This window comes from Rutidosis leptorrhynchoides, chromosome 4 (assembly GCF_046630445.1).
Source record: "Rutidosis leptorrhynchoides isolate AG116_Rl617_1_P2 chromosome 4, CSIRO_AGI_Rlap_v1, whole genome shotgun sequence".
Classification (NCBI taxonomy): Eukaryota; Viridiplantae; Streptophyta; class Magnoliopsida; order Asterales; family Asteraceae; genus Rutidosis; species Rutidosis leptorrhynchoides.
In genome coordinates, this window is record NC_092336.1 from 73,248,921 (window position 1) to 73,271,897 (window position 22,977).

The window sequence follows — 22,977 nt, forward strand, 5'->3', positions numbered from 1 at the left end:
TCTAGAACAAGTCCCATTGACTCACCTAATAATAATGAAGAGTCAAATGTAAATTGGAATGATTCGTGGACTGATTCACAAGTTCCCGAAGAGGAACCGGAAGAAGAGTCGGAACCGGAAGAAGAATCGGAACCGGAAGAAGAATCGGAACCGGATGAAGAAATAGAACCGGTGGGGGAAATAATAAAACGATTAAGTAAAAGAAAATCCTCAACCAACCGACTAAGGTTAATTATGGTCAATGGTGTTTCCGCCAAGGAAGCAAAATATTGGGAGGATTACCAATTCTCCGATGAATCGGATTCCGACGAGAATTCCGATGATGTTATAGAAATTACCCCAACTGAATTTAAAAAGGCAAAAGAAAATAATAAGGGAAAGGGCATAAAAATAGAGAAATCTAATTCCAACCCCGATGAACTTTATATGTATCGTCAACCCCCGAAGTCCTTAAGTTGTAACAATGACCCGGGAACCTCTAAACCACCAGGTTTTTCTAAACCAATGTGGAAAACGACGGCTCGTATTACGGGAACATCATATATCCCTAGAAACTTGGCAAAATGAACCAAAACCGAAGAAGAAGAAACAAGCGAGTCGGAATAAGATAGTTGTATTCGTGTGGTGTAATATATGTAATATAGTGTGCTTATGCTTTACGATATATGTAAAAATTGCCTGTATTAATAAGTATTTTTTTTTATGAATCTAACTCTTGTCTATTTTACAGTATAAAAACACAAAATGGATAGACAACCCAATATTTTAAGAGACCTACCCGGAGACATGATTGATGAAATCTTGTCTAGAGTCAGTCAGAATTCTTCGGCACAACTATTTAAGGCGAGATCAGTTTGTAAGACATTCGAAGAACGTTCCAAGAATGCCTTAGTTTATAGAAGGCTTTCGTTCGTAAGATGGGGGATATCACATTGGGAAATCCATAAGTTACGATGTGTTTACTTTGACGCATATATTGCGGGGAACCCAAATGCTATTTTACGCAATGGGTTAAGAAATTATTTTGACTCAATATATCCGAATATTGGACTTCATGATTTAGAAAAAGCAGCTAACATGCAACATAAAGAAGCATGTTATGCTTACGGATTAGTAATGTTCGCTTCTCACCAAAGTGAGAACAAGAACATCGGGCTACAACTATTAAACAAAACGTTCCGACAAGTGACGGAGTCGGTAATTGGGGTAAGAAATGAGGTTTTTAGATTGTTACGGGACTGTTGGACATTACGTAACTCTCGTCCCTTTGACGACGTTACAACACGCTGTCTTATCAACGGCCATAACGGTTATGTTCCACAAGACCAAGGATGGGAAGTAATCCTAGTAAAACCAGAATACATGACTTGTTTCTGGACGTATGAATTACGCGTCTTTATTGCCTTTGCTGAACGACTTGTGTACTAGCTAGAATTATCTTCACAACCATCTTCTATCAAATTTATTGTGTGCTATATTTCATGCTATATGTAAAATAAGCGGTATTGTAAGTTTGTAAAATATTGTGTAAAAGTTTGAACGCGAAATATTATTATAATCAGTTTTTCATATAGAATTGTAGTAGTTGAATTGTATATTAGCTACTAAGTATGAACTTAACGGGTAGGTACTACCCGAATTTAAACTTATAAAACGCTAATATGAAGAAAAAGCTTTTATAAATGAGTTCATATTATGCTACGGAATACTATTAACTACTCTTAATATTCTGTATGATTAACTTGTTCCATTTGACTATTTTGAAGGAAATGGCACCGACTACTCGACACACCGTGAATATGAATGAAGAGGAATTCCGTACTTTTCTAGCTTCAAACATAGCCGCAGTACAGGCTGCTCTACATACCAGCAATAACCTTGGATCTAGCAGTACAGGAAATCGTGTAGGATGCACCTACAAAGAATTCACTGCCTGCAAACCTTTGGAATTTGATGGAACCGAAGGACCGATCGGATTGAAACGGTGGACCGAGAAGGTCAAATCGGTGTTTGCCATAAGTAAGTGTACTGAAGAGGACAAAGTGAAGTACGCTACGCATACCTTCACAGGTTCTGCGTTAACATGGTGGAATACCAATCTAGAGCAAGTGGGACAAGACGATGCGTACGCACTACCGTGGTCAGCATTCAAGCACTTGATGAGCGAGAAGTACCGTCCCAGAACCGAGGTCAATAAGCTCAAGACAGAACTTAGAGGGTTACGAACCCAAGGATTTGATATTACCACGTACGAAAGACGATTCACAGAATTGTGCCTATTGTGTCCGGGAACATTCGAAGATGAGGAAGAGAAGATCGACGCGTTTGTGAAAGGATTACCAGAAAGAATCCAAGAAGATATAAGTTCACACGAGCCCGCCTCCATACAACAGGCATGTAGAATGGCTCACAAACTAGTGAACCAGATTGAAGAAAGAATTAAAGAACAGACTGCTGAAGAGGCCAATGTGAAGCAAGTCAAAAGAAAGTGGGAGGAAAACGGTGATAAGAATCACCAATACAACAACAACAGCAATTACAACAATAATCGCAACAATTATCCCAACAATCGCAACATCAATCGCAACTACAACAAACGGCCCAACAACAACAACAACAACAACAGCAACTACAACAATCATCCCAACAACAATAATAACCGCAACAACAACAACAATCAGAAGCAGCTATGCCAAAGGTGTGAAAAGTATCACTCGGGGTTCTGCACCAAATTTTGCAACAAGTGTAAAAGAAATGGTCATAGCGCGGCGAAGTGTGAGGTCTACGGACCAGGGGTTAATAGAACGAAAGGAACAAATGGTGTCGGAACGAGTAATGGCGGAGCAAGTAGTGTCGGAGCAAGTTATGCCAATGTAGTTTGTTATAAATGTGGAAAACTGGGCCACATTATTAGAAATTGCCCGAACCAGGAGAACACGAATGGACAAGGCCGCGGAAGAGTTTTCAATATTAATGCGGCAGAGGCACAGGAAGACCCGGAGCTTGTTACGGGTACGTTTCTTATTGACAATAAATCTGCTTACGTTTTATTTGATTCGGGTGCGGATAGAAGCTATATGAGTAGAGATTTTTGTGCTAAATTAAGTTGTCCATTGATGCCTTTGGATAGTAAATTTTTACTCGAATTAGCAAATGGTAAATTAATTTCAGCAGATAATATATGTCGGAATCGAGAAATTAAACTAGTTAGCGAAACATTTAAGATTGATTTGATACCAGTAGAGTTAGGGAGTTTTGATGTGATAATCGGTATGGACTGGTTGAAAGAAGTGAAAGCAGAAATCATTTGTTACAAAAATGCAATTCGCATTATACGAGAAAAAGGAAAACCCTTAATGGTGTACGGAGAAAAGGGCAACACGAAGCTATATCTTATTAGTAATTTGAAGGCACAAAAACTAATAAGAAAAGGTTGCTATGCTGTTCTAGCACATGTCGAGAAAGTACAAACTGAAGAAAAGAGCATCAATGATGTTCCCATTGCAAAAGAATTTCCCGATGTATTTCCGAAAGAATTACCGGGATTACCCCCACATCGATCCGTTGAATTTCAAATAGATCTTGTACCAGGAGCTGCACCAATAGCTCGTGCTCCTTACAGACTCGCACCCAGCGAGATGAAAGAACTGCAAAGCCAATTACAAGAACTTTTAGAGCGTGGTTTCATTCGACCAAGCACATCACCGTGGGGAGCTCCTGTTTTGTTTGTCAAGAAGAAAGATGGTACATTCAGGTTGTGTATCGACTACCGAGAGTTGAACAAACTTACCATCAAGAACCGCTACCCACTACCGAGAATCAACGACTTATTTGATCAACTACAAGGCTCGTCTGTTTATTCAAAGATTGACTTACGTTCCGGGTATCATCAAATGCGGGTGAAAGAAGATGATATTCCAAAGACTGCTTTCAGAACACGTTACGGTCATTAGGAGTTTATGGTAATGCCGTTTGGTTTAACTAATGCACCAGCATTGTTCATGGACCTTATGAACTGAGTGTGTGGACCATACCTTGACAAGTTTGTCATTGTTTTCATTGATGACATACTTATTTACTCAAAGAATGACCAAGAACACGGTGAACATTTGAGAAAGGTGTTAGAAGTATTGAGGAAGGAAGAATTGTACGCTAAGTTTTCAAAGTGTGCATTTTGGTTGGAAGAAGTTCAATTCCTCGGTCACATAGTGAACAAAGAAGGTATTAAGGTGGATCCGGCAAAGATAGAAACTGTTGAAAAGTGGGAAACCCCGAAAACTCCGAAACACATACGCCAGTTTTTAGGACTAGCTGGTTACTACAGAAGGTTCATCCAAGACTTTTCCAGAATAGCAAAACCCTTGACTGCATTAACGCATAAAGGGAAGAAATTTGAATGGAATGATGAACAAGAGAAAGCGTTTCAGTTATTGAAGAAAAAGCTAACTACGGCACCTATATTGTCATTGCCTGAAGGGAATGATGATTTTGTGATTTATTGTGATGCATAAAAGCAAGGTCTCGGTTGTGTATTAATGCAACGAACGAAGGTGATTGCTTATGCGTCTAGACAATTAAAGATTCACGAACAAAATTATACGACGCATGATTTGGAATTAGGCGCGGTTGTTTTTGCATTAAAGACTTGGAGGCACTACTTATATGGGGTCAAAAGTATTATATATACCGACCACAAAAGTCTTCAACACATATTTAATCAGAAACAACTGAATATAAGGCAGCGTAGGTGGATTGAATTATTGAATGATTACGACTTTGAGATTCGTTTCTACCCGGGGAAGGCAAATGTGGTAGCCGATGCCTTGAGCAGGAAGGACAGAGAACCCATTCGAGTAAAATCTATGAATATAATGATTCATAATAACCTTACTACTCAAATAAAGGAGGCGCAACAAGGAGTTTTAAAAGAGGGAAATTTAAAGGATGAAATACCCAAAGGATCGGAGAAGCATCTTAATATTGGGGAAGACGGAACCCGGTATAGGACTGAAAGGATTTGGGTACCAAAATTTGGAGATATGAGAGAAATGGTACTTAGAGAAGCTCATAAAACCAGATACTCAATACATCCTGGAACGGGGAAGATGTACAAGGATCTCAAGAAACATTTTTGGTGGCCGGGTATGAAAGCCGATGTTGCTAAATACGTAGGAGAATATTTGACATGTTCTAAGGTCAAAGCTGAGCATCAGAAACCATCAGGTCTACTTCAACAACCCGAAATCCCGGAATGGAAATGGGAAAACATTACCATGGATTTCATCACTAAATTGCCAAGGACTGCAAGTGGTTTTGATACTATTTGGGTAATAGTTGATCGTCTCACCAAATCAGCACACTTCCTGCCAATAAGAGAAGATGACAAGATGGAGAAGTTAGCACGACTGTATTTGAAGGAAGTCGTCTCCAGACATGGAATACCAATCTCTATTATCTCTGATAGGGATGGCAGATTTATTTCAAGATTCTGGCAGACATTACAGCAAGCATTAGGAACTCGTCTAGACATGAGTACTGCCTATCATCCACAAACTGATGGGCAGAGTGAATGGACGATACAAACGCTTGAAGACATGCTACGAGCATGTGTTATTGATTTCAGAAACAGTTGGGATCGACATCTACCGTTAGCAGAATTTTCCTACAACAACAGCTACCATTCAAGCATTGAGATGGCGCCGTTTGAAGCACTTTATGGTAGAAAGTGCAGGTCTCCGATTTGTTGGAGTGAAGTGGGGGATAGACAAATTACGGGTCCGGAGATTATACAAGAAACTACCGAGAAGATCATCCAAATTCAACAACAGTTGAAAACCGCCCAAAGTCGACAAAAGAGCTACGCTGACATTAAAAGAAAAGATATAGAATTTGAAATTGGAGAGATGGTCATGCTTAAAGTTGCACCTTGGAAAGGCGTTGTTCGATTTGGTAAACGAGGGAAATTAAATCCAAGGTATATTGGACCATTCAAGATTATTGATCATGTCGGACCAGTAGCTTACCGACTTGAGTTACCTCAACAACTCGCGGCTGTATATAACACTTTCCACGTCTCGAATTTGAAGAAATGTTTTGCTAAAGAAGATCTCACTATTCCGTTAGATGAAATCCAAATCAACGAAAAACTTCAATTCATCGAAGAACCCGTCGAAATAATGGATCGTGAGGTTAAAAGACTTAAGCAAAACAAGATACCAATTGTTAAGGTTCGATGGAATGCTCGTAGAGGACCTGAGTTCACCTGGGAGCATGAAGATCAGATGAAGAAGAAATACCCGCATCTATTTCCAGAAGATTCGTCAACACCTTCAACAGCTTAAAATTTCGGGACGAAATTTATTTAACGGGTAGGTACTGTAGTGACCCGAACTTTTCCATGTTTAAATATATTAATTGAGATTGATATTTACATGATTAAATGTTTCCAACATGTTATGCAATCAAACTTGTTAAGACTTGATTAATTGAAATATGTTTCATATAGACAATTGACCACCCAAGTTGACCGGTGATTCACGAACGTTAAAACTTGTAAAAACTATATGATGACATATATATGGATATATATATATATATAGTTAACATGATACTATGATAAGTAAACATATCATTAAGTATATTAACAATGAACTACATATGTAAAAACAAGACTACTAACTTAATGATTTTTAAACGAGACATATATGTAACGATTATCGTTGTAAAGACATTTAATGTATATATATCATATTAAGAGATATTCATACATGATAATAACATGATAATATAATAATTTAAAATCTCATTTGATATTATAAACATTGGGTTAACAACATTTAACAATATCGTTAACCTAAAGGTTTCAAAACAACACTTACATATAACGACTAACGATGACTTAACGACTCAGTTAAAATGTATATACATGTAGTGTTTTAATATGTATTTATACACTTTTGAAAGACTTCAATACACTTATCAAAATACTTCTACTTAACAAAAATGCTTACAATTACATCCTCGTTCAGTTTCATCAACAATTCTACTCGTATGCACCCGTATTCGTACTCGTACAATACACAGCTTTTAGATGTATGTACTATTGGTATATACACTCCAATGATCAGCTCTTAGCAGCCCATGTGAGTCACCTAACATATGTGGGAACCATAATTTGGCAACTAGCATGAAATATCTCATAAAATTACAAAAATATGAGTAATCATTCATGACTTATTTACATGAAAACAAAATTACATATCCTTTATATCTAATCCATACACCAATGACCAAAAACACCTACAAACACTTTTATTCTTCAATTTTCTTCATCTAATTGATCTCTCTCAAGTTCTATCTTCAAGTTCTAAGTGTTCTTCATATATTCTACAAGTTCTAGTTACATAAAATCAAGAATACTTTCAAGTTTGCTAACTCACTTCCAATCTTGTAAGGTGATCATCCAACCTCAAGAAATCTTTGTTTCTTACAGTAGGTTATCATTCTAATACAAGGTAATAATCATATTCAAACTTTGGTTCAATTTCTATAACTATAACAATCTTATTTCAAGTGATGATCTTACTTGAACTTGTTTTCGTGTCATGATTCTGCTTCAAGAACTTCGAGCCATCCAAGGATCCGTTGAAGCTAGATCCATTTTTTTCTTTTCCAGTAGGTTTATCCAAGGAACTTAAGGTAGTAATGATGTTCATAACATCATTCGATTCATACATATAAAGCTATCTTATTCGAAGGTTTAAACTTGTAATCACTAGAATATAGTTTAGTTAATTCTAAACTCGTTCGCAAACAAAAGTTAACCCTTCTAACTTGAAATGTCCCGTTCTTATTGATTAAAAACGTTCCATATTAATTGATTTCGTTGCGAGGTTTTGACCTCTATATGAGACGTTTTTCAAAGACTGCATTCATTTTAAAACAAACCATAACCTTTATTTCATCAATAAAGGTTTAAAAAGCTTTACGTAGATTATCAAATAATGATAATCTAAAATATCCTATTTACACACGACCATTACATAATGGTTTACAATACAAATATGTTACAACAAAATAAGTTTCTTGAATGCAGTTTTTACACAATATCATACAAGCATGGACTCCAAATCTCGTCCTTATTTAAGTATGCGACAGCGGAAGCTCTTAATAATCACCTGAGAATAAACATGCTTAAAACGTCAACAAATATGTTGGTGAGTTATAGGTTTAACCTATATATATCAAATCATAATAATAGACCACAAGATTTCATATTTCAATACACATCCCATACATAGAGATAAAAATTATTCATATGGTGAACACCTGGTAACCGACATTAACAAGATGCATATATAAGAATATCCCCATCATTCCGGGACACCCTTCGGATATGATATAAATTTCGAAGTACTAAAGCATCCGGTACTTTGGATGGGGCTTGTTGGGCCCGATAGATCTATCTTTAGGATTCGCGTCAATTAGGGTGTCTGTTCCCTAATTCTTAGATTACCAGACTTAATAAAAAGGGGCATATTCGATTTCGATAATTCAACCATAGAATGTAGTTTCACGTACTTGTGTCTATTTTGTAAATCATTTATAAAACCTGCATGTATTCTCATCCCAAAAATATTAGATTTTAAAAGTGGGACTATAACTCACTTTCACAGATTTTTACTTCGTCGGGAAGTAAGACTTGGCCACTGGTTGATTCACGAACCTATAACAATATATACATATATATCAAATTATGTTCAAAATATATGTAATGACCCAGAATTTTCCGACCAAATTATACTTATGAGATTAATATTTACATAAATTAAACCATACCAACATGATAAGCAATCCAAATTGTTGAGACTTGTGTTTTTGAAAAGAGTTTTACACAACGTTTGACCGTCCAATATGACCGATGATATCACGAACTATATAACATACGATAATTATACGTTTGTGTATATATATGTATTTATATATATTTAACATGATCTAAGGATGGTTTAACATCTCATTGTGTACTAATGACAATGAGTTATAAGTATATTTTGAAACTACTAACTTAAGTTTTCAAAACGATAACTATACGTAACATTCTTTGATATATATACTTATAATCTATAATGCTTATACATGTATCGTATATATAATGTATTTAATCACTTTTTAAGGACTTAAATACATAAAACAATATAAGTATATTCACAAAAGATAGCTATATTTTAATTCTCGTTCCGTTTCCTCAAGATTTCTATACGTATATCTAGGGTATATGTACCCGTATCATACCCAGCTTCTATATGTATTTACTATTGGTATATACACATCAAATCAACATCCTAATCAACATTATTACTGCCCTAGATATGAGGTAACTAGAATTTGTCAAGTAGTATGAATTATTAGTAAGAAAACAAAATTAGGAATCCTTTTCTTTCTTTATAAACTAAAAACGTTTTTATAAATGAACACCATTTCTTCACTCCATTTTCTCATACCTACACCCTCATTTCTCTCTCAAAATACTCCTAACTTCATACTTGATCATCTCCAAGCATTTTCCCCATCATTTAGCTTCAATTACAAGCCTTAAACACCATAAGAAAACTCTTTCAAGAACATATCAAAATAACCACCCATTTGAAGAAGTTTACTTTCAATCTTTTGATCTAACTCCACCACTCTTTGATTCCAAGATTATTTCTTATCTTTTGCAGTAACTTTGTCCAAGTAACTTGAGGTAGTAACCTTGTTCATAATCTTATTCAATTCATATTCATATAGCTATCTTATTTTGTGGTATAAAATTTTAACAACAAGAACATAGTTTGAATGATTTCAAACTTGTTCGCAAACTAAATAGATCCTTCTAACTTGACTTTTAAAACACTTCAAGACCTGTAATATATCATAATTATATGCTAACCTAACAAGATATAACTCGGTTTTACAAAGAACATCTTAAAAACTGAATCTACGTCGTCGAAGTGCAACCGGGGGCTGTTTTGGGTTGGATAATTAAAAACTATCTTGAACTTTGAATTGGAAGTTCATGTTCTGGAAAAATGATATTTCTTATGAATATGTTAACACATAAAAATTTCATGGTTTCACTCAAAGTGTAAGTATTTTTAGAAAAATCATCATTAAATGTTATTTTTATGATGTAAAATGGTCACTTTCATAAATTTCACCAATGTTTGACCTATAACCTATGATTTCAAATACAAACTAAGGTATTTTCAGTTCATATTCTTAAAATTTGACTCGATCCAAGGAAGTGGCAAGTTGAACCAACAAAAACGGAGTTGTAATGAAGAAACTACGACTAAAACAAGATTGGGTATCCGAAACTAGTTTAGCTACGAAAATATTTGGAGAAAAGTAAATTAATCATATCTTTTCTAATTAATATGATATTTTATATATAATTACTTATGATTTGATTTTATATATTTCAGGACCACCCGTAAACAACACGAGAAGATTAATCATAAGACCTCATGATTGTACGCAACACGTCATTTGACAACACGGTACTTTATGTACGCAACACGTCATTTGACAACATGGTACCATGGGTCGAGATTAATTCTGATCAATACGAATACGATGGGGTCTTTATTTATTTTATTTAAGCAACTAATTGTGGACCACTAACATCGGACTGCTAACTACGGACTAAGAAAATATTAAAAGTATTAAAAGTCTATATATATATGTAACGATTACTTAAAAAGAAAATATGTTGATATATTATATATATGGTTAGGTCCGTGATATCTATCGGAGACCAAGTCGAATTAAATACCTTCAAGGTAAAAGTGAGTTTCATTTGCTCCCTTTTTAATTGCTTTTGCAATATATATTTTTGGGCTGAGAATACATGCGCTGCTTTTATAAATGTTTACAAAATAGACACAAGTACTTAAAAATATATTCTACGTTGAGTTGTACCACTGGCATATTTCCCTGTAGCTTGGTAACTACTATTTACATGGGTATTGTAAACGCGAATCCTTTTGATAGATCTATCGGGCCTGACAACCCCAACCGGACTGGACGACCAGTATTCAACGGTTGCACAGTACTTCGTTTTGGTGACTACACTTGGTACGGTGTAGTGAGATTTCATAATAAAGGGAATATGCGACGTTGATTAAATGTTAAGTATGGTTACCAAGTGCTCAACCACTTAGAATGCTTTACATACACTTGCGAGTGTATTATGTTTATGAATATGAAATCTTGTGGTCTATTAACATATTGAAATGATTGTTATGATAAACCTATGAACTCACCAACCTTTTGGTTGACACTTTAAAGCATGTTTATTCTCAGGTACAAATTAAGTCTTCCGCTGTGCATTTGCTCAATATAAGGACATTACTTGGAGCCGATCATCGCAATGGGACCAAATGTTGATGACTTCGTCCAGGTGGATTAGGACGGGTCCTTTCAGTTGGTATCAGAGCGGTGGTCGTAGCGAACCAGGTCTTGCATTAGTGTGTCTAACTAGTAGTTGTTAGGATGCATTAATGAGTCTGGACTTCGACCGTGTCTACATGTCAAAAGTTTTGCTTATCATTTCTAGTCGGAAATCATCTGCTTATCATCCTTAGAAAATTACCTGCTTATCATTCATAAGTCTAGACACGTTTTACTGCATTGATAGTGTATAGACGAATTCTTATCTTAGCATATCTGTTATTGCGAACTTTGACTGATATCTTTTCAAAGATTCTCCGTAATTTACGGGATTTTGGTATTATATATACATATGTAAATTATGTATTGAAGAGTACCAAATCTAACTCCTATAATCTATTCCATACCAAAAATTCATTTTCCCCAATATACAAGATGGATTCCGCATCTAGTTCGAATTCTTCAGATTCCGACAGTTATGCCGATATGGATTTCCATTCGGGCTCCGAAAGCAGCGTCACCGGAATGGATCAACCAATTTCCCATCATCTATTCTGGATGAATTGGGGATGGGTTCGTAATATACTAAATCACTGGAGACAAGAAGAAGGTGATCCATTCCATCCACCAAATTGCCCTCTTGGCGATGAACCTGAAGCACTTACCGGCGAACCTATTCAAAACACCATTTTCTCTCTCATTTCTAGAGTATCTCATCACGATTATATACTATCCCATATTACAAATCTTGTTCATTCGCTCGCTCCAACCGCCAATCATCCCGGTGTACTAGCAGAAGTTAACGAACTTCGCGCTCGCGTGATGGCTTTGGAGAACATGGTGCGAAGGTTGCAAACACCAGCAGCAGCACCAGCAGCATAATCAGCAATACCATCAATAACATCAACAATACCATCATCACCACTAACAAACAACATCCGCATCACACGTCTCGACATCATAATCTGTCCCACAAACATCAACATCATACGCACCATAGATACCAAGGAGTACCAACAATAATGAATGATGAAGTATTGATCCATAACTTCATTGATATTCTGCGAAGAATATGTGGTTTCAAAAAGTTTTAGAGATTTCTTATTCTAGCTCAAACTGAAAAGTAAATGAGATTAATATCATATTAACTCATTAAATTCATGATTTCATCTGAAGAAAATATATATGTATATATGTTTTCATAAAGATTGTAATTAAAAGTTCTTTTGTACAAAATATTAATGGTGAAATTTTTTTTTTAACGGGTAGGTAATACCCGAGGAATAATTAGATTTCATCTTAATAAGTTACATTGTACATTCGTCGAAGCTGATTCAACAGTCATTTACTATCCTACTTATAACCACCGATATACGTATCCGTTCACCGCAGAATAACCATTTTTATTCAATTTCATATTTGGATTTTGACTTCCCAGAATCCAATAAGTGGCATAAGAAGAAAACATATGACAAAATAAAATCTGTTAGGAAAAAAACAAATTAACTATGAAAAATTTTGTTAAGAATCCACGCTAACTGTTCCAGCTAACTGTTCCTAGCTAACTGATTACATTTTATTTATCGCAATTTATTTATCGCAATTTAATTATCGCACTTTTATTTATCGTCATTTAATTTCTGTAATTATTTTACGCACTTTAAATATCGGGACACGTATACAATGTTTTGACATATCATATCGACGCATCTATATATATTATTTGGAATCACCATAGACACTCTATATGCAGTAATGATCGAGTTCTCTATACAGGGTTGAGATTGATTCTACAATAATATATATAGTTTGAGTTGTGATCGAGTCTGAGAGATATATGGGTCACGACACGTATTAATTAATTCCTATATTATATATTAAACTATATATGAATTATTGGACTGTTACTGTGGACTATCGACTGTGGACTAATGATATTGGACAATTAAAATGAATTAAAATATTGATTATAACATATGAAACTAAACATTTCTTCAAGATTGCCACTTGATTTCATCTTAAACCTCATTGTATCTCGACGATTACAATCAGCATTCAAATCTATCATGATTCTTAAAAACACCTCAATCGAGAGGATAAACCAACCGCACTTCATCTATGGAAGAAAAGATTGATGCATATAGTTATGCACCTGAAAAATCCTCGGAAACTGAGTAAACGTTTGACACGTATCTGTTCTAGTTCCTTTGACATTGTTATTACCGAAGATCGTTTTGCAATCCCTTTCCAAAGTAGCTACTTTTGTCACAGCTCCAGCAAGTCAAATCCGACTTTTCATCCGAAACAACTTTATTATAACCGCGATATATATGCGTACTCTTTATTGTTACTGGGGAACCTTTTATATTCCACAATATTACCATCAGCGATTAATCATTCTAAAAACACAATTCTCCTGAAACTACCTCGGTTTGATAACCGATGACCCAGATCAGTTAACTTTGAAAATGCGGACGAAGCAACATGTTGTAGATGATCTTAATGGCCAAAAGTTTGATGATAAAGAAAGGAGTGTTAGGAACGCTCGATAGAAAATTTAGTACCGAAAAGCGGATTATGCGAAACTATGAAGAAAGCCGTGGACAAATCACAAAGAATAATTTTGCCTTCAAAGAATCCAAATGATTCTGTGCCTGCTGAAATCGTTAGCAAACATCTTATTTCTCATTCTAAACCTTCACAGACAAATCTTCTTCATTATCCATTGATATTAGAAATTCGAAGATATTCTCGTATGTTCTATTATAAATATCCTCCATATTTCTGGTGATATTTTCACAACTATTCTTATCTGAGATCATTTATCTCTCCGTAATATCTGCAACATAAAAGAAACTGTGTTAGTTTCTAAATTCTGAAACCTTCGAGTTTAAAATATGAATGTTTTGAAGTAGTGTTGGGAACTGAAGCATGGATTAGTATAATATAATGACACTTGATCAACGTCATTATATTACAGTAAGTCATGCTGAGTTTTTAATGAAGCATGATGATTCACAGTACCGTCATCATGTGCCATTTACACGACTCTTACATTCTATCTAATCTCTAAACATATCAAGAGAATATTTTTCTGGATGACTCGGTCTTCTCCAGGGTATTCTGGTAATTTAATAAATCAAAATCGTTCTATTACCATTTTCTTCTTAGAGCATTAGCTATGTTCATTCTGAATTTCATATCTACGAATTCCGGACCATTACTCGCTTGACTCGAAGTCGGGAAGAGAAAACGAAAGCATGAAGCTCCGAAAAATAATGAAGAATATAAACTCCGATAATAACCCCGAAATTACAAACCGTGTATATCGATGCAGATAGCAATATAGAGACACGGGAGAATTAGAAACACTATAAACACAAGAGTATAGTAGAAGTAAATAGATTCTTCTGGTGGTAGATGAAAAAGAAGAATGACAGATATAAAAGTTAGGAGTATATCAAAAATCAGGACTGGATGGAGCATATTGATGAATGCTTTAAAGTAAGAATCAGGGGAGAAAGAATAGAAGGTGTGAGTCGTGGAAAATAAGGAAACGAAGGGGTGAATTTATAGTGAAATATCCGACAGAGCAATTGAAAGAGATTATTGCATATAATCAAAGAAGATCATGATTTCCTTAATCACCAAAGAACCAAATCTTGTTACGTAAGATTCTCTTTAAATCCCTTAAATCCCAGAAATCAATCATAACTACGTCATCGGTTAAGACGAATATATTTTACTCATCTCACTCTTTTACGATAGTCTCATTTATATTCTTCGCATAATCGAATCGTTTTATCTACATTACTCAATGATGATAAAACTCCATTATCACCTTATATTTGTCATGAAAACCTTCTTATTGTTATCCATAACAACCTCTATCAAATTTCGGGGACGAAATTTCTTTAACGGGTAGGTACTGTAATGACCCAGAATTTTCCGACCAAATTATACTTATGAGATTAATATTTACATAAATTAAACCATACCAACATGATAAGCAATCCAAATTGTTGAGACTTGTGTTTTTGAAAAGAGTTTTACACAACGTTTGACCGTCCAATATGACCGATGATATCACGAACTATATAACATACGATAATTATACGTTTGTGTATATATATGTATTTATATATATTTAACATGATCTAAGGATGGTTTAACATCTCATTGTGTACTAATGACAATGAGTTATAAGTATATTTTGAAACTACTAACTTAAGTTTTCAAAACGATAACTATACGTAACATTCTTTGATATATATACTTATAATCTATAATGCTTATACATGTATCGTATATATAATGTATTTAATCACTTTTTAAGGACTTAAATACATAAAACAATATAAGTATATTCACAAAAGATAGCTATATTTTAATTCTCGTTCCGTTTCCTCAAGATTTCTATACGTATATCTAGGGTATATGTACCCGTATCATACCCAGCTTCTATATGTATTTACTATTGGTATATACACATCAAATCAACATCCTAATCAACATTATTACTGCCCTAGATATGAGGTAACTAGAATTTGTCAAGTAGTATGAATTATTAGTAAGAAAACAAAATTAGGAATCCTTTTCTTTCTTTATAAACTAAAAACGTTTTTATAAATGAACACCATTTCTTCACTCCATTTTCTCATACCTACACCCTCATTTCTCTCTCAAAATACTCCTAACTTCATACTTGATCATCTCCAAGCATTTTCCCCATCATTTAGCTTCAATTACAAGCCTTAAACACCATAAGAAAACTCTTTCAAGAACATATCAAAATAACCACCCATTTGAAGAAGTTTACTTTCAATCTTTCGATCTAACTCCACCACTCTTTGATTCCAAGATTATTTCTTATCTTTTGCAGTAACTTTGTCCAAGTAACTTGAGGTAGTAACCTTGTTCATAATCTTATTCAATTCATATTCATATAGCTATCTTATTTTGTGGTATAAAATTTTAACAACAAGAACATAGTTTGAATGATTTCAAACTTGTTCGCAAACTAAATAGATCCTTCTAACTTGACTTTTAAAACACTTCAAGACCTGTAATATATCATAATGATATGCTAACCTAACAAGATATAACTCGGTTTTACAAAGAACATCTTAAAAACTGAATCTACGTCGTCGAAGTGCAACCGGGGGCTGTTTTGGGTTGGATAATTAAAAACTATCTTGAACTTTGAATTGGAAGTTCATGTTCTGGAAAAATGATATTTCTTATGAATATGTTAACACATAAAAATTTCATGGTTTCACTCAAAGTGTAAGTATTTTTAGAAAAATCATCATTAAATGTTATTTTTATGATGGAAAATGGTCACTTTCATAAATTTCACCAAAGTTTGACCTATAACCTATGATTTCAAATACAAACTAAGGTATTTTCAGTTCATATTCTTAAAATTTGACTCGATCCAAGGAAGTGGCAAGTTGAACCAACAAAAACGGAGTTGTAATGAAGAAACTACGACTAAAACAAGATTGGGTATCCGAAACTAGTTTAGCTACGAAAATATTTGGAGAAAAGTAAATTAATCATATCTTTTCTAATTAATATGATATTTTATATATAATTACTTATGATTTGATTTTATATATTTCAGGACCACCCGTAAACAACACGAGAAGATTAATCATAAGACCTCATGATTGTACGCAACACGTCATTTGACAACACGGTACTTTATGTACGCAACACGTCATTTGACAACATGGTACCATGGGTCGAGATTAATTCTGATCAATACGAATACGATGGGGTCTTTATTTAGTTTATTTAAGCAATTAATTGTGGACCACTAACATCGGACTGCTAACTACGGACTAAGAAAATATTAAAAGTATTAAAAGTCTATATATATGTAACGATTACTTAAAAAGAAAATATGTTGATATATTATATATATGGTTAGGTCCGTGATATCTATCGGAGACCAAGTCGAATTAAATACCTTCAAGGTAAAAGTGAGTTTCATTTGCTCCCTTTTTAATTGCTTTTGCAATATATATTTTTGGGCTGAGAATACATGCGCTGCTTTTATAAATGTTTACAAAATAGACACAAGTACTTAAAAATATATTCTACGTTGAGTTGTACCACTGGCATATTTCCCTGTAGCTTGGTAACTACTATTTACATGGGTATTGTAAACGCGAATCCTTTTGATAGATCTATCGGGCCTGACAACCCCAACCGGACTGGACAACCAGTATTCAACGGTTGCACAGTACTTCGTTTTGGTGACTACACTTGGTACGGTGTAGTGAGATTTCATAATAAAGGGAATATGCGACGTTGATTAAATGTTAAGTATGGTTACCAAGTGCTCAACCACTTAGAATGCTTTACATACACTTGCGAGTGTATTATGTTTATGAATATGAAATCTTGTGGTCTATTAACATATTGAAATGATTGTTATGATAAACCTATGAACTCACCAACCTTTTGGTTGACACTTTAAAGCATGTTTATTCTCAGGTACAAATTAAGTCTTCCGCTGTGCATTTGCTCAATATAAGGACATTACTTGGAGCCGATCATCGCAATGGGACCAAATATTGATGACTTCGTCCAGGTGGATTAGGACGGGTCCTTTCAATATATTTACAACACTTTTAATATATTTTGATGTTTTAAGTTTATTAAGTCAGCTGTCCTCGTTAGTAACCTACAACTAGTTGTCCACAGTTAGATGTACAGAAATAAATCGATAAATATTATCTTGAATCAATCCACGACCCAGTGTATACGTATCTCAGTATTGATCACAACTCAAACTATATATATTTTGGAATCAACCTCAACCATGTATAGCTAACTCCAACATTCACATATAGAGTGTCTATGGTTGTTCCGAAATATATATAGATGTGTCGACATGATAGGTCGAAACATTGTATACGTGTCTATGGTATCTCAAGATTACATAATATACAATACAAGTTGATTAAGTTATGGTTGGAATAGATTTGTTACCAATTTTCACGTAGCTAAAATGAGAAAAATTATCCAATCTTGTTTTACCCATAACTTCTTCATTTTAAATCCGTTTTGAGTGAATCAAATTGCTATGGTTTCATATTGAACTCTATTTTATGAATCTATACAGAAAAAGTATAGGTTTATAGTCGGAAAAATAAGTTACAAGTCGTTTTTGTAAAGGTAGTCATTTCAGTCGAAAGAACGACGTCTAGATGACCATTTTAGAAAACATACTTCCACTTTGAGTTTAACCATAATTTTTGGATATAGTTTCATGTTCATAATAACAATCATTTTCTCAGAATAACAACTTTTAAATCAAAGTTTATCATAGTTTTTAATTAACTAACCCAAAACAGCCCGCTGTGTTGCTACGACGGCGTAAATCCGGTTTTACGGTGTTTTTCGTGTTTCCAGGTTTTAAATCATTAAGTTAGCATATCATATAGATATAGAACATGTGTTTAGTTGATTTTAAAAGTCAAGTTAGAAGGATTAACTTTTGTTTGCGAACAAGTTTAGAATTAACTAAACTATGTTCTAGTGATTACAAGTTTAAACCTTCGAATAAGATAGCTTTATATGTATGAATCGAATGATGTTATGAACATCATTACTACCTTAATTTCCTTGGATAAACCTACTGGAAAAGAGAAAAATGGATCTAGCTTCAACGGATCCTTGGATGGCTCGAAGTTCTTGAAGCAGAATCATGACACGAAAACAAGTTCAAGTAAGATCATCACTTGAAATAAGATTGTTATAGTTATAGAAATTGAACCAAAGTTTGAATATGATTATTACCTTGTATTAGAATGATAACCTACTGTAAGAAACAAAGATTTCTTGAGGTTGGATGATCACCTTACAAGATTGGAAGTGAGCTAGCAAACTTGAAAGTATTCTTGATTTTATGAAACTAGAACTTTTGGAATTTATGAAGAACACTTAGAACTTGAAGATAGAACTTGAGAGAGATCAATTAGATGAAGAAAATTGAAGAATGAAAGTGTTTGTAGGTGTTTTTGGTCGTTGGTTTATGGATTAGATATAAAGGATATGTAATTTTGTTTTCATGTAAATAAGTCATGAATGATTACTCATATTTTTGTAATTTTATGAGATATTTCATGCTAGTTGCCAAATGATGGTTCCCACATGTGTTAGGTGACTCACATGGGCTGCTAAGAGCTGATCATTGGAGTGTATATACCAATAGTACATACATCTAAAAGCTGTGTATTGTACGAGTACGAATACGGGTGTATACGAGTAGAATTGTTGATGAAACTGAACGAGGATGTAATTGTAAGCATTTTTGTTAAGTAGAAGTATTTTGATAAGTGTATTGAAGTCTTTCAAAAGTGTATAAATACATATTAAAACACTACATGTATATACATTTTAACTGAGTCGTTAAGTCATCGTTAGTCGTTACATGTAAGTGTTGTTTTGAAACCTTTAAGTTAACGATCTCAATTAATGTTGTTAACCCATTGTTTATTATATCTAATGAGATGTTAAATTATTATATTATCATGATATTATGATATATTAATATATCTTAATATGATATATATACATTTAAATGTCGTTACAACGATAATCGTTACATATATGTCTCGTTTCGAAATCCTTAAGTTAGTAGTCTTGTTTATATGTATATAACTCATTGTTAATATACTTATGTAGATACTTAATTATCATAATCTCATGTTAACCATATGTATATCCATATATATATCGTCATGTCGTTTTTACAAGTTTTAACGTTCATGAATCGCCGGTCAACTTGGGTGGTCAATTGTCTATATGAAACATATTTCAATTAATCAAGTCTTAACAAGTTTGATTGCTTAACATGTTGGAAACATTTAATCATGTAAATATCAATCTCAATTAATATATATAAACATGAAAAAGTTCGGGTCACTACAGTACCTACCTGTTAAATAAATTTCGTCCCGAAATTTTAAGCTGTTGAAGGTGTTGACGAATCTTCTGGAAATAGATGCGGGTATTTCTTCTTCATCTGATCTTCACGCTCCCAGGTGAACTCAGGTCCTCTACGAGCATTCCATCGAACCTTAACAATTGGTATCTTATTTTGCTTAAGTCTTTTAACCTCACGATCCATTATTTCGACGGGTTCTTCGATGAATTGAAGTTTTTCGTTGATTTGGATTTCATCTAACGGAATAGTGAGATCTTCTTTAGCAAAACATTTCTTCAAATTCGAGACGTGGAAAGTGTTATGTACAGCCGCGAGTTGTTGAGGTAACTCAAGTCGGTAAGCTACTGGTCCGACACAATCAATAATCTTGAATGGTCCAATATACCTTGGATTTAATTTCCCTCGTTTACCAAATCGAACAACGCCTTTCCAAGGTGCAACTTTAAGCATGACCATCTCTCCAATTTCGAATTCTATATCTTTTCTTTTAATGTCAGCGTAGCTCTTTTGTCGACTTTGGGCGGTTTTCAACCGTTGTTGAATTTGAATGATCTTCTCGGTAGTTTCTTGTATAATCTCCGGACCCGTAATCTGTCTATCCCCCACTTCACTCCAACAAATCGGAGACCTGCACTTTCTACCATAAAGTGCTTCAAACGGCGCCATCTCAATGCTTGAATGGTAGCTGTTGTTGTAGGAAAATTCTGCTAACGGTAGATGTCGATCCCAACTGTTTCCGAAATCAATAACACATGCTCGTAGCATGTCTTCAAGCGTTTGTATCGTCCTTTCGCTCTGCCCATCAGTTTGTGGATGATAGGCAGTACTCATGTCTAGACGAGTTCCTAATGCTTGCTGTAATGTCTGCCAGAATCTTGAAATAAATCTGCCATCCCTATCAGAGATAATAGAGATTGGTATTCCATGTCTGGAGACGACTTCCTTCAAATACAGTCGTGCTAACTTCTCCATCTTGTCATCTTCTCTTATTGGCAGGAAGTGTGCTGATTTGGTGAGACGATCAACTATTACCCAAATAGTATCAAAACCACTTGCAGTCCTTGGCAATTTAGTGATGAAATCCATGGTAATGTTTTCCCATTTCCATTCTAGGATTTCGGGTTGTTGAAGTAGACCTGATGGTTTCTGATGCTCAGCTTTGACCTTAGAACACGTCAAACATTCTCCTACGTATTTAGCAACATCGGATTTCATACCCGGCCACCAAAAATGTTTCTTGAGATCCTTGTACATCTTCCCCGTTCCAGGATGTATTGAGTATCTGGTTTTATGAGCTTCTCTAAGTACCATTTCTCTCATATCTCCAAATTTTGGTACCCAAATCCTTTCAGCCCTATACCGGGTTCCGTCTTCCCGAATATTAAGATGCTTCTCCGATCCTTTGGGTATTTCATCCTTTAAATTTCCCTCATTTAAAACTCCTTGTTGCGCCTCCTTTATTTGAGTAGTAAGGTTATTATGAATCATTATATTCATAGATTTTACTCGAATGGGTTCTCTGTCCTTCCTGCTCAAGGCATCGGCTACCACATTTGCCTTCCCCGGGTGGTAACGAATCTCAAAGTCGTAATCATTCAATAATTCAATCCATCTACGCTGCCTCATATTCAGTTGTTTCTGATTAAATATGTGTTGAAGACTTTTGTGGTCGGTATATATAATACTTTTGACCCCATATAAGTAGTGCCTCCAAGTCTTTAATGCAAAAACAACCGCGCCTAATTCCAAATCATGCGTCGTATAATTTTGTTCGTGAATCTTCAATTGTCTAGACGCATAAGCAATCACCTTCGTTCGTTGCATTAATACACAACCGAGACCTTGCTTTGATGCGTCACAATAAATCACAAAATCATCATTCCCTTCAGGCAATGACAATATAGGTGCCGTAGTTAGTTTTTTCTTCAATAACTGAAACGCTTTCTCTTGTTCATCATTCCATTCAAATTTCTTCCCTTTATGCGTTAATGCAGTCAAGGGTTTTGCTATTCTGGAAAAATCTTGGATGAACCTTCTGTAGTAACCAGCTAGTCCTAAAAACTGGCGTATGTGTTTCGGAGTTTTCGGGGTTTCCCACTTTTCAACAGTTTCTATCTTTGCCGGATCCACCTTAATACCTTCTTTGTTCACTATGTGACCGAGGAATTGAACTTCTTCCAACCAAAATGCACACTTTGAAAACTTAGCATACAATTCTTCCTTCCTCAATACTTCTAACACCTTTCTCAAATGTTCACCGTGTTCTTGGTCATTCTTTGAATAAATAAGTATGTCATCAATGAAAACAATGACAAACTTGTCAAGGTATGGTCCACACACTCGGTTCATAAGGTTCATGAACACAGCTGGTGCATTAGTTAAACCAAACGGCATGACCATAAACTCATAATGACCGTAACGTGTTCTGAAAGCAGTCTTTGGAATATCATCTTCTTTCACCCGCATTTGATGATACCCGGAACGTAAGTCAATCTTTGAATAAACAGACGAGCCTTGTAGTTGATCAAATAAGTCATCGATTCTCGGTAGTGGATAGCGGTTCTTGATGGTAAGTTTGTTCA